Genomic DNA, 23681 nt, shown 5'->3' with positions numbered 1-23681 from the left:
GTAACAAATGGGGAAATATAGACTGTGTTTGGCCTTGTTTAACTGCAAGCCCTCAACTACAAATGAACCAAAACAAAGAACTTTTCTGTCGACTAATTTAACTTACTGGGTTTCGATTCGTTTCACCCAAAGAGATGCACACCTTGCGACATCCTAGAAGCCAAGGAACTGGGAGAGTTCAGGTGATGTGAATGTCCACAGCTCAGCCACACACTCCTCTTCCCCTATCCTCTGCAGATCCTCAGTCCATTTATTGTTTTCTTCCCTTTCAAAATGACTTCCAGTAGAAATGTAAAAAGTGCATGATCACATATTAACCTATATTCAGATCAAAATAATGAAGGGAAATAAAAGGGTTTCTACTTCCTGAAGGTCAGAAAAATCACCCATTTATAAATTATTCCGTTGCTTATATCCTTGATTTAATTGGAGATATGTTAGATTCTATCCGAGTAAAGATTTCAACTTCCACCCACACCCCTCAGAAATTGGGCCGAAGTATAGCACAGATGAAGGAAAGCCAAACAAAACACAGTAACCTTTACACGGTGATGTAGCATTCAGCGTCTGTATTCTTCCCTATTTTCCAATACTTGCATAAGTTATTACCCTATTTTATTCCCTGTCCAGTATAATGGAAATTTGGGGTAAAGCGAAATTAAATGTGTTAGCATTAATCACAATTTTGATCCAAACACCTTCAGATTCAGTTTCATAAGAAAGAAATTCAATTAATAATACATCTTATGCATTCCCCACACCATTAAATATTCCTCTAGGCAAGATTTTTAATGCCTCTATAATATTCCCTTACTTGAACCTATAATGATTTATTTAACCACCACCATGTTGTTGGTTATTTCAAGTAGCTTGCAATTTTGTACTTTATAAATAATTCTGTCCAACATATCATTGTACATATGTCTTTGTCTGCATCCCTATTCATTTCCTTAGGATATATTTCTAAAACTAGAATTACTGTGCCAATGGACCTCAAAATATATTACCAAATTGCTTTTCAGAAAATAGGTACCAATTTAAAATCCAACCAAGACTGCATGTCAACAATATAAGAATTACAATCCATAACCATCCCTGCCATCCCACTCCCAAATGCTGGTGCTACATCCAGTTTGGGTACATGATTTTTGTTTAATTTTGTATTTACTTATGTGGCAGTCAATATCTAGCATATCTTTATTATTAATTAATATTTATAATTTTGAGGATTATTTATTTATTTTTATGGCAACTTACTTTTGTACATTCTAACTTTTTTATTAGCTTGTAGTTTTTCATCTATCAGATATTAGTCATTTTTCTTTCCTATTAGGTTTTCCTAGTTTGTTTTTAGCTTTAAGGAGTTTATAATTTTTACTTAGAAACAGAAATTTTACTTTATAAAATTATTCAAATATAGCAATCCTTCTACATGTGTTCTCTCTACTTAATAAAACACATTTAGATTTATTGTATACATTTCAATATATACAGAATTTATTTTTCCAATTTCATATCTTACATCTATTTAATTCATCTGGAATTGTTTTGTTTGGGGCATGCTATGAGTGTCTAAATTTATATTATGTCTATGTTGGAATAATTTCATATTTCTCAATAATTTCAACTTTTGATATTTTATGTAAGCTATTGAAGAACAGAGAGATCTAGTTTGTCTTTTCTCATTTTTTTTTGTTCTATTCAACTTCATGCTGATATTTTACATCATAGAAAAATATTATTTATTGAGTCATTAAAGATTTGGATATATGATCCTTAAAGACCATGTGATGATTTATCTCTTTACATTAACAAAAAACTCCATGACTTAATGCTATTATCTATCAGTTTACTGATTGTGGTGACGTAGCCAACTGAATGTAGAAAACATTGAACAACTCAAAATGGTTTCAAAACTGCTGCCCAGTCTCCCTCAGCCCCATTGTGGTCATCTCCATCACAGTGGTGGGGCGGAGGGTCAGGATCCAGAGCAGTTGAAAAACTGTGCCTTGGTGGTGTGGGATAGTTGAAGAGAAACCTTTCTTTTCTTTTCTTTTCTTTCGATTAGTTGATTTAAAAAGACCAGTTTATTTTCTTATTTAATTGTTGCTGTTGAGAATATCCACTGCAGAGCACACACCAATATGTTAATTTCTACGTGACTATTCAGTGACAGTGATTACAGTCATTGAGCTATGCAACCATTCTTACATCCCTTTCTGAACCGTTCCTCTGCATTGGCATCAACTCACTGTCCCCAAGATTCTATCTAATCTTTCAAATTGCTCTAATCAGTCTGATCCCACATAGAGATAATTCTCCAAGGAGCACAAGGCCCTTTTGTTTACTGTCTCAGAGAAGCCAGTGCAGAGTGTAAAGGAGACTTCCAGGGATAAGTTTGGTTTGACGTTTAGAGATGACCTCAGGGCAATCTTTTGTGGGTTCATCCAACCTCAATGAGTCCAGGAAGTATAGATTCCATGAGAATTTTAAATTCTGTTCTGCATGAAAATAATTTCTTTTAAAAGGAACTTTACATTTCTTCCCTTTTTTTTTTTTAAAAAAGATCACTTTCTTGGGGGCTCTTACAGCTCTTATAACAATCTGTACGTCAACTGTATCAATCATTTTGTAAATGTGCCATCATTAGTCTCTAAACGTTGACCATCTCTTTGAGCCCTTGGAATCAGACATGTCGAGAAATGAATCACACGCAGGCTGTGCTGATGAGAGACCCCAACCCAAACGTTGAAGGGGGGTGGGCTTTGTGACCTCCTCTTGTGTTGAAGAATGGATGCAGCAACGTGAGCCAGCCACTCATGGTGGATGCATGTGCAGTGGAACCAAAGAAAGCTGTTTCTAGAGAGGATGCGGTGAAGCCTTGTGCCCATGTAACAGTAAGGAAATTTTTGTTGGTGACATTAAAGAAGACCGAGAAGAACATAATTTGAGAAACTACTTTGAGAAGTATGGAAACATTGAATCCATCAATAGCATGGAGCACAGGAAGAGTTGGGAAAAACAGAGGATGTGTTTTTGTAACTTTTGATAATCATGGTGTGGCTGATAGAATTGTTGTTCAGAAGCACCGTGCCATTACTAGGCATAATGAAAAAGTGAAAACGGCCCTTTCAAAACAAGAGGCAGTCTGCCGGACCACAGGGAGATCATGATGGAGATGGATCTGTCAACATTATGAGTCTTGGAGGAAACTTTCGAGGTGGTGGAGGGAACCTAAGCTGCAGTGGGGACTTTGGTGGAAGAGGAAGCTATGGTGGTGGGAGTTGTGGCTATGGTTATGGAGGAGGTGACAGTGGATATAATGGATTTGGAGACAATGGTGGCAACTATGCAGTGTTCCTGGTTATAGTGAGTGAGTGTGTGTGTGTGTGTGTGGGTGTGTGTGAGTGAGTTAGAGTGGAATCAAATTTTGGACCCATGAAGAGGGGTCATTTTGGTGGAAGAAGCCTAAGGCCATCCTTACAGTGGTGATTGGAATGGTAGACTTGGTATCAGAAGGTTCTAAAATTTGAGCAGAAAAGCACTACAGTTCTTCCCAGGAGGGAGAGCGAGGAGTTGTCAGGAGAGTTACAGGTTCCTTTGTGACAGTTGTTACAATGCCTTAGAGGAACTTTCAAAATCTGCCACAGAGGAGCGATGCATGACAGCAAAGTTATTGCAGCTTAAATAGGAAAGCCTTCTGGTTCAGGACTGTCATAGCTAGAGTTTTCAAAAATGCAGCTATTGATTAATATAATGTAATATCAGTTAAATGCATATTCCTAAGGTCTTACCTGTTGTGGCTATTTCTTTCTCTTTTCATTACATTAAGTATATTACCCTGTAAATTCTGGTAGTGGTACCAGGAACAAATAAATAAATAAGGAATTTTTTAACTTCTCAGATAAGAAAATATTTTAAAATATCATTAAGATTATAAGGAAGTAAAGTTTTCCTTAACAGAGTTTAAAATAACTGCAGCAGTACATGAATAGGAAACTGCCAGAAACTAAAGCTAGAAGAAGTGATTACTGCTCTCACATGGATTATGACTAAAAGCAGAGGCTATTAGAAAAAAATTTTACCTGTGTTTTATTCACTATGCAAAGGAAGTCAATTTATGTCAACCATAACAAATTATGAAGAACACTGAGATTTTTGAGAATTCTAGGGCCTTTCATCACACTCATGTGTAACCTATCCAAAGACCAAAGATGCTGGAAAGAAGCTCAAAGCAGTATTGAACAGAACAAGGGGACACTGCCTGGTGGAAAATCAAACAAAGTATGCATAGAAGTTGTATGTTTTCCATCAGACTTACTCAATTTCCATGCTTGAGCAAATAATCCGAGAGCTGGATGGCGTGAGGAAGAAAGCAGCATCGGAACTGGAGGCAGATTCATTGCTCCCTGTGATGCGCAGATGGCACCCCCACCCCCCACCCCACCCCACCCCTACCCACAGGTGCTGAAAGGTAAGAGGACTTCAAGTACTGACCGATGAAGAGCAAAGATTTCACTCTGGCTTACACTTCAGAAGAGGGAAAAAAAATCACTGCAACATGAACAAATGTAATATCATAACAAATTGAAATGATTGACATTGTCAATGATGCCATTTTAATTTTGGTCCACAATCAATTCCTGTGGGGCAGCAGTGAAGAAATCAAATGATACATTTTATTGAACACAGTTTTGTTTCAAACGTCCTCCTTGGTGTTAAAAAGCAAATATTACACTTTTGGGTCTTAAGATGTGTTGAACCCATGCGATATATTCATTTGCCTGATGCAAACAACAAAGCTGGGCAGTGTATAAGGAGACTGAAGAAGTGATGAACTTGAATGGTGGTGTGGGTGAACAATAATGAGCATACCATAGCCTATGGAAGAATGAACAAATTGTTCTGGAAGGACAGCGAACCTACTCCTTAGACGTGAGGGGATCAAATGCTGTGGGCATGTTATCAGGAGTGACCAATCCATGGAAAAATATATCATACTCGGAAAAGTACTCACTCATTGCCATTCGGACTCACAGTGACCTTATGTGACAGAGTAGAATTGCTCCTTTACTTTTCCAAATACTTCAGATCTATACAGGCGTAGACACCGTATCTTCCTCCCATTGAGTGCGTGGTATCTTGGAAGAGTGGACTCTGAGGTTAGCAGCTCAGGGGCTGTAACTCACTCCACCCACCGCCAGGGATCCTGGAAAGTACAGCATGGGGGTGGGGAGTGGGGACAGAGATGCTTCTTAAAGAGATGGGTTGACACAGTGGACTCAAACATAACAATTGTGAGGATGCCATAGGACCAGGCAGCATTTTGTGTTGGTGTAGATGGAATTGCTATAAATAAAATTAGACTTGATAGCTCTTCACAATGGCAACAGTATCAATATTAGCAACCTCCACCTCCCTCCAATGGCTTCTCATTATGGAGAATGAAATATAAAGTTGTTATCATGAGTCAAAGTATCTAAAGGATTCTGAAATTTATCTCCCTTTTGGCCCCCAGACCTCATTTATCACAGTCCAACTATTGACCTTGTCCATCTTGCCACACATATTGCTATGTCATCTTACATTTACTAAATCTTACATTTGCTCTTTCGTTCCCTAGTTATACATATGATGCTTGGCCTAATTAAAATCCCTGTTTAAATGCTGCTCCATCATGGATGTTGTTCCTAGCCAGCCTATCCCAAAGATCACTGCTAGTTTTTCCAAAGAGGTGTCTGTTAGTTCTTGATCCTACTTTCATACTTCCTGTGGTAGTTACATAATCTAGTGTCAATTTAAGGATTGAGTATAGGGGTGGAGTCTAGGCTGTTAATCAGGATATGGCCAATGAGATCTCTCTGTGGGCATGCCCTTCCCCCAAGGTTTCTGGGAAATGACGAATTCTCCTCTTTGGAGGTGGAAGACTGTTCACAACCTGGGAGACATAGCAACTGACAAGACACATGGAACTACCCTGATGCAGAGACCCCTGCCAGCGCTGAGATGTTTCCAGTGACACTGGATCCAAAGACTTTCTACCCACTGGCCTGTGATCTTCTACATTCAGCATCATTACATGTGTTTCATGAGTCTGAACAGGACTTTATACATTGGTATTGGACATAGGTGCTTATATTGGACTTAAAGACTTGATCTGGACTGGGCTGGGGTGTTTTCTCAATGTTCAATTGCTCGTGTATATAAATCTCTTTCTTATGCAAATATGTGTGTCCACGGATTTGTTTCTCTAGTCTACCCAGACTAACACTCTTCCTTATTATTTATACTATAAAAAACTCAAACAAAAACATCTCACTGCCCGTCGATTCATGCTGACTCAGAATGACCCTCCAGGACAGGGTAGAGCTGTCCCTGTGAGTTTCTGTGGCTGACTCTTTGCCCTGTCTTTCTTCTTGGGAGTGCCTGGTGATCTTGAGCTGAAGGCCCAGAAGGTAGCAGCCCAACACAAACCACTGCAACACCCAGGCTCTAGCAATCCCCTAAACTAGGTTTCCAGATTTGATAGATCCCTACTTTGCAGTTTGCTTCTTCCATTGCCTATGAAAGTTAGAAAGACGTTAGGAAACATTCTGGTTTTGATGGTACTTCTAGTGTTGAATAGTCCTGGAGATAATAGTAGAGACTACTCATTTTCAGCAGTGAGAATGAAAACAGAGGTAGCTCCAGGATTTCAAGCGTGTCAGTAACCGAAATGAAACTCCAATGCCCTTGAGACACTGTGTTTTCCTGCAGTTTCATTGGTGAATGTGACCTTGCTGTCTCCCACCGAAGAGAAGAGCAGTTTCCTCGTCCTCGGGCAGCAGTCTCATCTCATTTCTTCTTTCTAGCTCAGGAAAATAGTAGTTTCTTAATTTCTATTAAATATATTTATCCTCTTTTGTACTCGTTGTTAAGCTGGCAAAGAATGCAGCAAGTACAATGAACTTCGAAAAGGACAAACGAGTCTCCCTTGGAGGAAGTGTATCCAGAATGCTTCTTAGAGGCAAGGATGGCAACACGTGGTCTTCAATACTTTGGGCAGATTGTCAGTCCCTGGCGAAGGACATCAAGCGTCGTCAAATGGAGGAGCATCGAAAACGATGAAGGCTCTCAACTAGATGATCGACACAGTCGCTGCAACACTGGGCTCAGGCATAGGAACAATTGTGAAGATGGTGCAGGACGAGCTCTGTTGTTCATAGGGTCGTTATGGGTTGGAAAGAGTCTACAAAATGTGTCTTTTATCTAGGTGGTGATGGACCTGGAAAAACCTGTAAGATTCTATTATTGAAAAAGGAGGACAGAGTGCTTGCTATAGAACAGTTAGCCATCTTCACTTAAGCCAGGAAGTACAAGGGAGTATTTCAGGTCCTTTAGTCCTCTAAGGAGCCCTTGGCCCGACTTCTTCCAAGACAGATTGATTTAGTCTTTTAGCAGTCCATGGTTCTTTCAATATTTTTCTCCAGCCCCACAATTTAAATGTAACAATTCTTCAGTCTTCCTTATTCTATGTACAGCTTTCACATGCATATGAGGCAATGGAAAATACCCTGGCATGAGCCATGTATTCAGTCCACCATGTATTCATTCAGGTTTTCAGATTTACGGGCAGTGAGGTGTTTTTGTTTGTTTGAACTTTTTATAGTATAAATTCATATCAAATTGCTCCTCAATCTCCAAAGAGGTCTTGCACAGCAGATTTACCTAATACAAAACACCTTTTGATCTCTTGACTGCTGCTTCCATGAGCATTGGATGTGAATATGAGTAAGACAATATCCAAGACAACTCCAACCTTTTCTCCATTTACCATGTTGTTACCTATTAGTCTAGTTGTGGAGATTTGGGTCTTCTTTAAATTGAGCCATAATCCATACTGAAGGCAGAGCCTTATAACAATAACATACTCTTCTGAACACACATGGGATATGATTTAAAGTGATGTCTAGCCCTTCTGGATTATCTCCTTGAAGATTCTTTGAGATATTTTTTCCAAGCAGAGTCGCTGCTCCAACATTTGGATCTCTCAACTATGGCTTATTTTTATGACAAAAAGAAACTTTTATTTGGTTAGCTGCCATTAAGTCAGCCCCTGACCTTGGGTAGAACAATGAAATCACACTTTGTTGCGATAACCAGGACTTTCTTCCAAGTCTAACTTAATCTGGACACTGATGAAACTTGTCATTATTATACCAACAGGCTGTTCTCTAATTGATAGAAACTGCACATGGACTACATTAGTAGAGAACAGAACCCAGGTCTCCCACAGAAAAATCTACCATGAAATCACCAATGTCTTCAGTCCATGCTGCGTTTTCAGCATTTCATCTGCTCTTAGTCTGGCCTTCTGACCAGGCACTGGCTGAGGTATGGGCTTTGTTCCTGGGCTTCTATTCCTGGAAATTGGCAATTCTCTGTATCCAACTGTTTGTCTCTCTAATTTTTAGAACATCAATTTTCCCTGAAACTTCCATCCTCTGATGGATCCAGGAAAAGTTTCTGATGTTCAGTTCATTTTATTTTCTTGTTGTAACAATGTGAGTGATAGCTTTCATGTTTTCTTACATGTCAAACCAAAACTTAGAAATCAAAACACTGTATTTTCAAAACCTTTTAAACTCCTATTATTCAGTTGTCTAGGAAGTAGCTTTGTTACCTTTTTCCTTTATTAAAGAGTTTAGTACATTTTGGACAAGTGCTCATTCTATATTTGTATGAGTGCAATCCCTATAAACTTTTCAAAAGGATACTTTGACAATATCAAACTTTATAAAATGCAGCTATATAAATAATTGAGAAAATGTATGATGCCAAATTTACAAAAAATGAGAGGAATGATATTTACTACTGTAATCATTTAAAAATCTAGAAACATAACAAAATGAGGCCAACGAATATAGAATATAAGAAACCAAAGAATATAAGCATCAAAGGAATAGAATGCTCATGTCCACGAACTGGTTTTCCAAAAACATGAAGAAAATTGAAAATTATATACAGTAAAATTAAGAGTAAAGACATGATAAACATGAATATAAATCCAAAGGGCTATTTTCAGAGATGCAGCTTTTAAAGGGGACAACAAAAATAATGAGCCAAAGTATTACAAAATTTAAACAAAATGGGCAACCTTTTAGGACATAATATATTGACAAAATAGTCTTAAGAGAGAATAAAATATTTGATTATTCCTATAATAATAAATAAGAAGTGAAAATTTTGTCACACGTAAAATCAGGACCCATAAGATGGAGTGCTTCAGCTTCACACAAATAGCACACATGTTCTGCATGTGTTTGCCAACCTCACCCTCACCCGGAAGGCACTTTTGTAAACTAGCTATGCTATTTTTTACAGTGTGTCATAGCAGATATTAAAACAAACAAAAATATCCTTCAATATTGCACCATCTATTACAGAGTGCAGCAAAAGAGGGAACATTTTCTAGTTTACTTTAAGAAGCCAGCGTATTCTTGAAAGAATTATGCAAAAAGATAATACTAGAATGGGGACAAATAGGTCAACTTTCTCATAAACACAATCACAAATTAAATCAAATAAAGTTTAGTCTCTCTAAAGCCTTATGATCAAGTTGAATTTATCCCAGAAATACAAGTTTGGTGTTGCTTTAAAATACCAAATGTTATCATATCTATTAAATTAGATGTGACTAATCATGATTAATGATAGGAGTCCTGGTGTCATCATGGGTTACACGATAGACTGCTAACCGCAAGGTCAGCAGTTCAAAACCAGCAGCCGCTCAGTGGGAGAAAGACGACGCTTCCTACTTCCTAAAGTGTTTTAGTCTCAGAACCCCAGAGGGGCAGTTCTCCTCTATCTTATAGGGCCACAACGAATCCGAACTGACAGTGGCAGCGAGTCCTTTTGGAATCATGATTCTCAGCCATGATGAAAATTTTAAGAAAATAGAATGAGGAGAAAATTACACAACAAACTGCAGAGCAATGAATTGCATCATGGCCATTCTAGTCACGATCTCAGAAAACTCCCAGGGGCTGCTATTCAGTCCTCTTGGGACACTTTGACTCAGGATTGAGTCGCTCCATGGCAGTGAGCTTGGATTGGTTGGTCATAATCTAAGGCACAGTTGCATAAATGTCGAGCTGTTTCCCATACGGTCAGCAGTTAGAGTCCACCAGCCTGTCCAAGACAGAAAGAGGAGACTTGCTACAGTGATAGAGATGTAAGGCCTCAGAAACCTTGCACGGGGAAGGTATACATCAGGGTCTACTCCATGGAAGCGGGTTGGCGTGGGTCTTTTGCACAAAGAAAGCAATGGAAGGGAAATTGGAGAAATGCCATTTGCCATTCTTACCATCCAACCCGTTTTGCTGAAGAGCAATCGCTGTTCCCATCGGTCCCGACAAAGTCGGCAGCAGGTCCAGGCCACTGCTGAGAAACTCAGAAGCACGCTGGGCAGAATACTGACCAGGGAGAGGCTTGGGTACCGACCTTGCATGTCCTGGGGTGGTGGATCACATCTAGCAAAAATGCTCACAGAGAGCTCTTCTCAGCTAGCAGCCACGGAGTCTCTACTCTAGAAGTCAGAGCACTTTTAGGTTGATATCAGAGAGCAATAAAAGTGAACAGCAAGGTGTTTGTGTGTGTTCATATTTCAAAACCATGCCAATAAAAAGATTATGAGCCAGAGAAGCAAACATACAGTATAATACATATATACTATGTGGATGTCGTGCTTGGTAAAGCAGAGGGGCAGCACAAACGAGGAAGCCGCTGGAGGAGATGGATTCACAGTGGCTGCAACGATGGAGTCCAGCACAGGACAATTGTGACTGTGGTGCAGGACCAGACAGGATTTCACTCTCTTGTGCATATGGTCTCTGGATCAGAACTGACTCAATGGTACCGAGCAACACCGCCACTGACAACATTCCATTCATGGAACATATAAAAGTAGGAACACACAAATAACCAATGGTTTATGCATATATTTTAGGTGTTATAAAATAGAGAAAATTATTATCCTAAAATTTAGTAAAGGAAAGAAAATGAATAAGGTCACAGATGACCACATGGGAAGATTTTATTTTACCAGCATTTTAACCTGGGTATTGGGAACATAGATGTTTGTGCTGTTTTCATAAGTTCTACATGAATCTTATACACATATCATATTACTCTTAAAATATATAGAAAATAATACAGTCATTGAGAAGATTTGATAATAAAAAGATTTCTCTTTCCTAACATGCATTTTTTGGTTGGCAGAGTGGGTTTAATAAATATTGGATATATATTTTTTTCTTCAAGAAATAAATGTAGGCATTTTCATTCCTTTAGCTACATTTATTCCGATCATATTCTATGAATACCTATAAAAGTGAAGAAAATTAAGAGCATATTACAAAGACTGTCAAGCTAGAGCGCGGATACGGAGTTAGAGATGATCAGTGGAGAAAGCCGGGCTTACCAAGAGAATACGGAACGTTCAGAGATGGTGCCCCTTCTATTTTCACCCCGCAGCCCACGGCAGCCAGCGTTCAATTGCAGGGCCATTGCAGATGCCCGTGACCAGAACAAATCCTTCAGCTTTCATTAGGACGTTACGAGTTCATTTCATTCTTCCTTTGTATTTTATTTTTTTTCTCAACGACTTGGGATTACAAGGAAATATTTGTCGATGGCTATAGCCAGCAAGTTCTCTGAAAAGGAAGTGAAACCAAGGCTCAATTCAAATAAATCAGTACTAGAACATTCATTGCTAAACTGTGTCTAGATTAATATTCCAAAATTAATTGCAAAACAATCATTTTTTACCTCCTTAGATTGTCTCATCTTTGCCACACTCATCAATTTTCTGTATTAAAGGCATGCATATAAGACAATGGGGTATTATTGTTTAATTTCTCTCAAAATATCTATTTTGAGGATTTTAGCTCCCCTTTCCTTTGTTCTTAGTAATTCTTTCATAAATCTTTCAAATGTGACATACAGTTTCTTTTGTCTGCTGTTATTTTTATGAAACGTATAATCTGATAGCTTCAGGGGGGGGGTAGTGCTTTTAAACTGACTTTAGCTTCACTTCACTGTTGGAAAAAGGAAAGCGTGTCCTACTCTATCTTACTCCGTTAATCTATCCAGTCTACCTTCGTCGCCACGAGTGTGAGCGGGTTTGACAGCAGCCAACACACCAATCTGTCTGCTGGTTCTACATGCCTCTTGTTTTTATGAGTGTTCACAGTCGCTTTGCAACTAATTTTCTCTTTTGGCTTCCCACCTCTCGGTTTGAAAAAATAAAAAGCATCACATTCTGGGAATGGATGGGATAAGTAATAGGTGGGCATTGGCTATTTAGTTCAGAATAGGAATTCAAGGCAAAGAAAGGACCAAGTCATTCCAAAAGTTTTGCTAACTAGGAAAAGGATTAAGGAAGAATATGCCATGATTTTACATTCTTATATGGCTTCCACTGATGAAAACTAGTTATATAGATATATATTTTTAAACCCGTGTTTTTGAACTTAAATTTATGATGTGATTATAAATTTGTTGATGTGAATCATCAACATTCACAACAGAACCTCCTGTACACACATGAAAACAAACTTTTGGTCCCTCCATTGTTTGTATTCACAAAGCTAGAAATCACTTGGAAAAAAGGAGGCAAGCTGCCTTCCCCCGGAACTCCCCCTTGGCCCCAACATACCTCTAATAAATCATGAGATAGTTACCGGTATAGCCATTCTGTTCAGTCAGTATCTCTTGGCTTATTAATATGAAAATATGAGAATGAAAAATAGTGCATAGATTTGCACTTGAAAGTGCTGCAAGCATTGACCATTAATATTGTGTCATTTTTATAAAATGGGTAAAAAATAACCTCTGAACGATGTTATATAACAAGTGAAAGAAAATGTTGGTGATTTAGAATGGAGTTTATATTGTAGATTTTAAATGAAGCTTTAACTACTGATTTATTTAACCCCAATTCCCTAGAGAAAAATAGCAAGCAGGCAGCTTCGAACAAGGCACTCTTTAGTCTCCCATTCCTTACACGTAACCGAAAGTGCTTTGCCACTATTCTTTCCTCCATCCACGTCTATAGCAGTGACATTTCCCGTACTCTGATAGCAGTACGAGAAAAATTGCATGAATTAAAATACCTGGAAGTTTCAAATGCCGGGTAAGTTTTAAAAGGAACATGCTGCCTTATCAGAGGGTTATTTACATATAGTTATGCATGCCTATAAATAAGTAGATCTGTATCCAGCTTATAATAATAGTATATTTAAAATTGCCCTTTAAATTGAATAAATCAAGCAAAACCCCACTGCCATCAAGTCAATTGAACTCATATTCTCCCTCTAAGTCAGGGTAGAGTTGCTACCTGGGTAGTCCTACGGTGTTTCCAAGACTATACACTTTATGGAAGGAGTCGCCGGCACTTTTCCCCTTCAGAGGGGAGGGTGAGATCGAGCCACCGACCTTCCAGTTAGTAACTGAGTTGGGAAACACTGAACTTCCAGTTAGAAACTGAGCTACTACCAAGGCTTCATAAAACGTATAAGCCAAAGCAAGTCTTTGGCTACAGAATCTGTTCCAACTCATAACACCCCCATAGGACAGTGGAGCACGGATCCCAAATAATCCCTCTTTATAGGAGCAGCCAGCCTCATTTTCCTTCTGTACAAAAGGAGAGAAAAGAAAGTGTATACTCTTACCCTTAAATGGAAGTAAGAAATCAATGTAGAATGTGCATTTTTTGGAAGTGTGTCACTTATTCAGGCATTTTAACATTAAATCATATGGTGGTTTATTGTGATTCTGTAAAATTTCATTTTATTTTTACATCAGTGTGATATTACTCAATGCTTTAACTCCCATTTTAGGCAAAGCGCCTATCATTAAACTTCACGAAACTATCACTAGGTCCATAAGGTTGATATATAATTAAATATGCCAGCCCTAGTCCTTCAAGTCAAAGATCATTAAACCTATGCACCATCAGCATCCCTGAACAATTAACAAAATACAGCAATTATAAATATATGATGAAGATGAATAAAGTCTGAACCAAAGTAAATAATTAAAACCCATTAAGACACATTAGTATTAGTAAATATTAGACTAAAATCTATTATCAAGTTAATACATCCACTATACTTTCCACTCCAGAGGTTATACCTGTCTGAGACTATGGCAGAAGTTGTGACTTTGGAACCTCATAGAAGAAAATAGTGCGTTCCTTTTCTTTAAAAAAAATCTCCTATATGTCATGGCTTTTAAATTCTGCATCAAATCACAGGTGTTTTTTAATATTTGTTGGACATGTTCACACATTTGTACACATAGATCGATGATATGCCATGGAGAAGGTTACAGTCACATAGAGATATAATAAAATAATAGAATGACAGTCTGCAAGCAGAAATATTACAACGCTTGAGCTTTCTGATGGTTAAAAGATCATTGGTTTCAATATATCAAATTATATCTGGTGGGTTGAGAGATGGTACCATAAGAAAGACGGTAAGAATCCTGTCTCTACTCCTATGAACATACTCTGAGAAGCCTAACACAGCCATAGAGCAGTTTGGGATTTAATTCCTCTCAAGCCAAGAATATATCAAGTTGAATAGGCAAAAGACTTTATATTATTTTGTTTCTGCTGCATTATTTTTTCAAATAATTGGATTGTGTAGCCTAATGGAAGTACAGGAGAGGAAATATGACTATTAGAAAATAGCAAAAATGGCACATTCACAAATGAGTTTCATGGACATGTCAGTAAACCAAGGAAATGTTGCATACTTAGCTATTAAATTATTTTGTAAGGTTATAAATGTCTACTTGTTGTATAAACGTCTTCTCAAACTTTTTAGAGGGCCAAGTAAATCCATTTAAAGTGCCATGCCCTAAACCATACTGACTCAGAAAATTGTTTTCTATTTCATAATTTTTCCAATTAACTGTCTTTTTATGTATTGATTGTTTCATTTAATCATGTAAAACTTTGAGGAGGAATATGAATTGCAAAATAAAAGTGGAAATACAAAAATTTAATAAGCAAAGTCATGTGCTAATATAAATTTGGGCAGTAGAAAATGTTCAAAGATTAAAAACTATCATGAAGCTACATGCGGCAAAAAATGGCATTTAAAACTAGCAGTGAAGGAATATGTTATTGCATAACTTTTCTTCTTTGTTTTCTTAGGAAGAACTTCATACAACAAATCAAATAACATGCCTAACTTATCAATTACAAATAAGCTATATTTTTATTAATTTAACGATTTTTAAAGTATGCATTTTATGTCAGAGGGAGGAATTTAAATTGTGAATACACAATCCCACTTGTTCTAGAAATATCCCCAAATATAGTCATAATAGTAAAACAAGTAGAACCCAAAATACTGAATATCTGTCTTTCCTCAAATTAATGAAAATCATTTAGAATATATGTAAAAGGGAAAACTCCAAAATTAAAACTTTTTTATGTAACATTTTAAACTTCTATCTTTAAAGACCAACAAATGGGAAAGGCATATAAAAAAGAAAACTATCAAATAAATATAATATTTCAGATGAACCACTCACTATATGAAGAGCACAAACCATCTTTGTTAATGTAGGTAAGCCCGATAGAAAAACGGGAGGTGTTGTGAGGGGCCCTCATGAGCGAACTCCAAAGAAGGGTATGTCACGGGGATGGGATAGTGGGGACTGGCTTGCTCTAGCTTCACAAGGGGGAAAGGAGGGTCATGGTCACCTGCTAAGGCTGATTCCAGGAGGCAGAGGACACACATGCCTCCACGCCCCAACTTTTAACCGGCTCTGAAGTCAATAGTCCCTTCTATAGCATTCTCTTCTTGTCCGTTGGGTTCAATGATTCGTTGCAATAATATTAAGGGGTTTATTAGGGAAGTAAGAATGTAAAATTCAACTCAGAAAAGACAGGATAACTGTTCTCTAGTTACAGTTTTTCTCAATCACCCCGCAGTCAGGCCTCTTTCTTCCCTTTGAACTCTCTTGATGCTGTGGCCTCTCACCTTGTGTCCTACTTGGGTAAGTGAGCAAATCCCTGTTCTCCACCAGTGAATGCCTGGACTCAACAAGCCTCCTGCCCTAAGGTGCTTAGCTCTGTGATGGGCAGCCCCCTTCTGCTCATCTGCTGGTTCCTTGTTCTGCTGCCTCTGATGTTGCTGGTTCTCTACTCCTGCTTCCCGCCATCATTTGCCAACTCCACGCTGACAGCTTGAAGTGCCAATGGTCCAGGGTCTGCCAGTGCAGAGATGGGCTCCACTCCCTAAGGAGGCACTCTCCCCACAGCTCTTCTTTCTTTCTTTTTTAAAGGCCTTTTTATTTAATTTTAATTTTTATTTATTTAATCATTTTATTGGGGAGCTCATACAATCCTTATCACAATCCATACATACATCCATTGTGTCAAGAACACTTTGGATTGTGATAACTGTTGTATGAGCCCGTAATAAATATAAAAAAAAGAAAATGATTAGGGCAAAAACTGTACAGATGTGCTTTATACAATTGATGTATGTATATGTATGGATTGTGATAAGAGTTGTATGAGCCCCTAATAAAATATTTTTTAAAAAGAACATATGTACATTTGTTGCCATCATCATTCTCAAAATATTTGCCTTCTACTTGAGCCCTTAATATCTGCTGCTCTTTCCCCCCCTCCTTACCCACTGCCCCGTACCTCATGAACCCCTTCATCATTCATAAATTATTCTTATTTTGTCATATATTACACTGTCAATGTAGCCCACCTCCACCTTCTTCTCTGCTGTCTCTCCCCCAGGGAAGAGACTATACATAGATTCCTGTAATCATTTCCCCCTTTCTACCCCACATTCTCTCCACCCTCCAGGCATCACCACTCTCACCACTGGTCCTGAAGGAGTCATCTGTCCTGGATTCCCTGTGTTTCCAGTTCCTATCTGTATATATATATCCTCAGGTCTAGCCAGATTTGTAAGGTAGAATTGGGATCATGGTAGTGGAGGGGAGGAGACATTTAAGAACGAAAGGAAAGTTATGTGGTTCACCATTGCTTCTCTGCACCCTGACTGGTTCATCTCATCCAACAACCCTTCAGTAAGGGGTGCCCGGTTGGCTTTGAGTCTCCACTCTGAATTCACCCACATTTTCAATGATATGATTTTTTGTTCCTTGATGTTTGCTACCTGATCCCTTCCACAGCTCATGGTCACACAGGCTGTGTGTTTCTTCCATGTAGGCTTTGTTGCTTCTGAGCTAGATGGTCACTTGTTTATCTTCAAGCCTTTAAGACCCCAGACGCTATATCTTTTGATAGCTTGTCACCATAAGCTTCCTTCGCCACATACGCTTATGCACATGTTTGTCTTCATTGATCGCATCAGGGAGGTGGGCACCCATTGATATGATTTTTAGTTCTTTCATGTCTGATACTGGTCCCTTGTGCATGATGTGGTCAAACAGGCTGGTGTGCTTGTTCCATGTGGGCTTTGATGTTTCTCAGCTAAATGGCCGCTTGTTTATCTTCAAGCCTTTAAGATCTCAGAAACTATATCTTTTGATAGGCGGGCACCATTAGCTTTCTACACTACACTTGCTTATGCACACGTTTGTCTTCAGTGATTGTATCAGGAAGGTGGGCACCCACCCACTGATGTGATTTTTAGTTCTTTGATATCTAATAATTAGTCCCTTCTACACTTTGTGGTCAGCCAAGCTGGTATGCTTCTTCCATGTGGGCTTTGATGCTTCTCAGCTACATGGCCGCTTATTTATCTTCGAGCCTTTAAGACCCCAGATGCTATATCTTTTGATAGCCTAGCACCATAAGCTTTCTTCACCACATTTGCTTATGCACACATTTTTCTTTAGCAATCATGTTGGGAAGGTGTGCATCCTAGAATGCCAATTTAATAGAACAAAGTGTTCTTGCATTGAGTAAGTGCTTGAGTGGGGGCCCAATGTCCATCTGCTGCCTTAGTACTTAACCTTTAAATACATGCACATAGATCTGTTTCCCTACACTCATAAAATATATTTACATAGTTATATTCTAGTCTTTGGATCTCTATAAAACCCTTTGTCACCTAGTTCTTTCCTCTATTTCTTTTTACTTTCCTCTTGTCCCACTATCATGCTCTGCCTTCATTTGGGTTTCAGTAATTTCTCTTGGTTACCTTGCCCTTGCTGAATCTCTACTAGGCCACTCACACCCTCCTTGCTACTGATTTTGAATCACTTATTGCTCCCCTGTCCCTGGGTTGGTCAGTACCACCTCCTTATCCCCTCCTCCACCTCTCCTGGGTCCCCCCAGAACCATTGGTCCCATTGTTTTCTCCTCCAGACTGTTCATCCAGTCTATCTTATATAGATAGATCTGTAGAGATAATAATATGCACCAAAAATCAAGTCATAGCAAGATAGATGATGAGTGAGAACACAGCTATGACAACAAAAAAGGAAACTGATTACCCATCAAAGAATAAATTAATTAAAAGAAAAAAATTAAAAAGAAAGAAAAACCTGTAAATAGATCAAGGTCTGGTTTTTAATCTCTATGCGTGTCCTTCAGTCAGAGCCAATGGGGAACGATGCTTTGGCCCCAGAGTCTGTCCTTTGATCTCCCTCGGGGGCTCCCTGCTCTGCTCCCACAGTTGCTCTGCCTCACGCCTTTAGTGGTTTAACCCAGTGTCACAGGGTCAGTCTGGGCAAGTCCCGACCCCGAGTCTCCAGTGTTTTCCCCCTTAGGGCCCTGGGCCATCAAGGGATGGCGTGTCTCATAGTGGGATCAGCCATATTGTCCACTCTGTCCATTGGCTGTTCAGAGTGGGGATATCGTCCTCCAGGCCTGATGGGCCAGAGTGTGCTCCAATCTCTCTTCCTCCCCTTTCTTTGTTCCCATTTGCTCTGCTCAGACATGCCCCACTCCCCTAGCTGCAGCTTCAGTGCCATCCTCTCAAGTAAATTCTTCTGGGGTGAAGGGTGGTTGTCCATGTGATTGGTATGGGGGCCGAGCCCTCTGGCCCCTCCACTGGCTTCCCACTCCTTTCCGGCACACTGCATTCGTCTGGCACTGGCTTTATATCTGGTCCCACTTTCCCTGTGGAGACACAAACAATACCCTCCCCTTGAGTGGGTCAGTGCCCTATCCCCACACCACACATCTTTTTTTCCCCCTTTCCCCTTTCCTCCCTCCAACCCCATTTTAGTTGGCTACCATATGTAGCCCTGAATTTGGTCTGGCCCCTGCCATACTACCTGGACCTCACGCCTGGTCTGTATACAGTAGCTTTTCCCTGTGCCCCTTTTGCACTTACCTTTCTGTTCTCTCTTATATGTATATAAACTTACCTCAGCGGACTCATGTTATACTCATCCTTTTGTGCTTGGCTAACTTCACTTAGCATAATTTCCTCCAGTTCTTCCATATGCTTCATGCGTTCCTCACTGCTTTTTAGCGATGCATAGTACTCCATTGTATGTATATACAACAGTTTTTTAATCCATTCGTCTGTTGATGGAAATTTGAGTTGTTTCCAACTCCTTGTGATTGTGAACTGTGCCGCAATGAACATTGGTGCACAGATGTCTGGCCGTGGTTTGTTTCTTGCTTCTTCTGGATATAAGCCCAGTAGAGGGATGGCTGGGTCGTATGGTAACTCAATTTCCATCTATTTGAGAAATCACCAAATCAATTTCCATGGTGGCTGTACATACCTACAGGTCCATCAGCAGTGGATGAGAGTTCCTATCTCACCACAGCCCCTCCAACATTTGTTGCTTTCTGACTTTTTGCATTGGGCTATCTTTGAGGGTGTTAGGTGGTATCTCATAGTTGTTTTGATTTACATCTCTCTCCTGAAGCTTCCCCTTTCTCTGTGTAGTGGCTCCTTTGTAGCCTACAGGATGACAAAACAGATCAATCCCTTGATTAGGACTCCATCACCGTATTTTCATGTTGTCATGTACCTTATTTTCATTATTAACAAGCTATTCCAACCCATTGGTGGGCCCTAAGCAATTCATTTACATAGTTCCACACAATTATTCGTTGGTGGGAATTAGAAAGATTATAGCTAAAAGAGCCACTGCATCACTGTATTCAAAAAACAAAAGCAAACCTATTATCATAGAGTTGATTTAGACTCATAGCAACTCTGAAAAGCAGAATAAGGCCGCCCTTTTGGTTTTGGGGGGTATATTTCCCAAACCCTCATCTTCCTTTTATGAAGTGAAGGGTGGGTTCAGATTATCTTTATGCTTATCAGCCTAACATATATGCCGCCATGGTTCCTTGTATTACAAGAAATGTGGACCTTCGTAAGCAATCAGATGCTCAATTGAATTCATGTGCAAACATGGCGTTATAGCTTCTCCTTTGAAATTGGTAGACATATCTGATTGGCAGCTTCCTGTTGCTGTGTGGTCCATTCTGCCTCATACTAACTGTACAAGATAGAGTGAAACTGGCCAATAGAGTTTCCAAGGGTCTTTTCTTTTTTTTATTTTAACCAAAGCAACCTGGCACATGTTTCTCTTATAGAACAGCTGGTGGGCCTGAACTGCTGATCTTCTGATTAGTGGCCAACCATTTAATCATTTCGTCTCTATGGTTTCTTGACTAGATGTGTACACCACACACACACACACACATACACACACAGGGCAGTGTCTTGTGAAATGGGGGCATGCTTCAGTAATACAGTATTTCTAGAAGACAAATTTTCCAACATGGCCATTATTTTAGGATACATAGTTCCTGCGTCAAGCTGGGTCCAAAATGAGGTGTGCGGATGAAAGGAAAAGAAAGAGATATATACAAAGTATGGGATCTGGAGGACTCCAATCTGATGAAGCTTGGTTTTTATATTCTTCTTACACAAGGGAATTGGTTACAAGACAAACATCAAAGAATGTAAACATTCCTAAATTCTTATCTATGCAAATGTTACTTAACTAGTCACAGTTTCTTAACCTTAGAATAATAAAAGCACTAGGTTCAAAGACAATCACACATCACATGGATATACAAGATTCAAGAGAGCCTCAAAGAGATCCTAAATAACTGAGTTATCCCTCAATGCTTTTAGCAGCAAAGTCACAAATAACAGTCATTTTGCAACGCTTTTGTCTGCAGAGACACAGAGGCACAGGGGACTAAATAGTCACCCATTAGTAAACACCTTGATCAACCTGATGCCTCCTACACATAGTAAATTTAAAAAATAGCTACATTTATAATAATGTTGATATTTATGAGATTAAAAAATCATTTATAATATGTGTCTAAAAATGACATGGAATCAAGAGATGTAGCATCTGGGGGTCCTATAGGCTTAAAGGTAAATAAGCTGCCATCTAGCCCAGAAGCAACAAAGCCCAAATGGAAGAAGCACACCAGCTTGTGTGATCATGAAGGGTTGAGGGGACCAGGTATCGAGCACTAAAGGGAGGGGGGAGAAATCATTGTGAATGAGGGTAATGTGCGATGGGGACCCAATGCCCATCTGTAGACAAGTGGACATCCCTTGCAGAGGGGTAGTGGGGAGGAGATGAGTCACTCAGGGTGCAGTGTAGCATTGATGAAACTCACAACCTTCCTCTAGTTCTTAAATGCTTCCTCCCCTCAATTATCATGATCCCAATTCTACCTTGTAAACCTGGTTTGACCAGAGGATGCACAGTGGTGCAGATGGGAATTGGAAACACAGGGAATCCAGAACAGATGAACCCCTCAGGACCAGTGGTGCAAGTGGCGATACCTGGAGAGAAGAGGAAAAGGGAAGTGGGTAGGAAGGGGGAACCGATTACAAGGATCTACATATAACCTCCTCCCTGGGGATGGACAACAGAAAAGTGGGTGAAGGGAGATGTTGGGCAGTGTAAGATATGATAAAATAATAATTCATAAATTATCAAGGGTTTATGAGGAGCGGGAAAGAGGAGGGAGAAAGAAAAATGAGGAGCTGATTCCAGGAGCCCAAGAGGGAAAAAAAGAAAAAAATGGCATGGAGGATGATCTCTGATCTCTTTTGCTTTCACAAGGGAGAAAGAGAATCAACCTCAGCATCAGCCCACAGTCAATTTTTATGAATAAGGTGAAGACATGACTCCATTTTATAACATCTTATCAATTCTATCACCAGCTGCACCTCCCTTGGCAATATCTATGTTTCTGTTGGGTTTGAAAATTCATTGCAAGAGCCACACAGAACTCACCAGTCATACTCACAATTATGGGTTTTTTTTAACGGACGTTAACCGGTTACATTTGGATCAGAAATGATTAAGATGCAGTTCTTCAAGCAGAACATTATCTTTTCTGCCATGCCCATAACTTGCCTCGAACTGTAGCTCCTTGGCCTGGCTGCTTTTCTGTTCAGGTGGTGTTACACAGCGCTGTTAGCATTGTCCACAAATGCCCAAATCCACCATAAGCGTCATCTGAAAGATGCTCGGCTCCAGCTTGTCACCGATAAGTATCTAGAAATAGTCCTCAAGCGAGCCTTCTACTTGAAGGCACTAAGTTTGTAGTTGTTGTTGTTGGTTTTAATCATTTTACTGGGGGCTCTTACAGTTCTTATAACAACCCACCCATCAATGAGTCAAGCACATTTGTACATATGTTACCATCATCATTTTCAGAACAGTTTCTTTCAACTTGAGCTCCTCTTTTTTCCCTGCCTCCCCCACCCTCCCATGCTCATGAACCCTTGCTAAATTATAAATTATTCTTATTTTCATAGGCTACACTGTCCGCTGTTCACCCATGTTTCTGTTTTATATCACCCTGGGGAGGGTGTTAGATGTTGATCACTGTAATTAGTTTCCCCTTTCTCCCTCTACCATCCCCAACCCTCATGGTATCACTACTCCCATTATTGTTCCTGAGGGGTTTAACTATCCTGGATTCCATGTGTCAAGAGTTCTTATCTGCAGTAGTGTTCATGTTCTGGTCTAGCTGGATCTGTAAGGAAGAACTGGGGTCATGATAATGGGGGTGGGGTGGAGGGGGGAAGCATTAAAGAACTAGAGGAATGTTGTATGTTTCATCATTGCTATATGGCACCCTGGTTGGCTCATTGCTTCCTTGTGACCATTCAGTGAGGAGATGTCCAATTGTCAACAGATGAGCTATGGGTCTCCCTTTCCCTCCCCCTGGTTCACATCGATATTATTGTTTCAGACATTCTGATATCTGAAACCTGATCCTGTCCATACCTCGAAGGCACTATTTTGTATGTTCTATGCACCAGGAAGCCCAGTGTTCGGCCTTGTGCCCTCGCTCTGCTATTTTCATTGCTCTGCCACCTCTTATATGTCCTGTATTTCAGTCTCTTAGAACTAGGAGATTCACAGCCTGGAATCTTGGAGTCCAGTGAATGCTCTTACATTTTGATAGTGGTGATATCCCCCCATTACTGTTCCTGAGATGGCCAATTTTATACCCAGCAGATTGGCAAAATTGACTAATTCCCACATTAGAGTTTTACTTTTCACAATCACACACACACACACACACACACACACAAATCTCCATTTTTACAATTATAATTAATGATGACTCCAACTGAATCATATAATCCTACCAGCATGATCCTCTACCTTGTCCTTTCCTGATCCATCTGGAAAAGAGGAAATAGACTTAAATGAATGGTCTCCATCAG

At 39.5% G+C, this 23681-nt stretch overlaps 1 pseudogene; it reads left to right on the top strand.

Annotated features, from left to right (window-relative positions):
* Positions 1–2692: 2692 nt before the first annotated feature.
* LOC142451434 (heterogeneous nuclear ribonucleoproteins A2/B1-like) lies at positions 2693–22548 on the top strand (annotated as a pseudogene).
* The last annotated feature ends 1133 nt before the right edge of the window (positions 22549–23681 follow it).

This window comes from Tenrec ecaudatus, chromosome 6 (genome assembly GCF_050624435.1).
Source record: "Tenrec ecaudatus isolate mTenEca1 chromosome 6, mTenEca1.hap1, whole genome shotgun sequence".
Lineage (NCBI taxonomy): Eukaryota > Metazoa > Chordata > Mammalia > Afrosoricida > Tenrecidae > Tenrec > Tenrec ecaudatus.
Note: the sequence above shows the minus strand (reverse complement) of the source record. Positions and strands in the feature narration are given on the sequence as shown.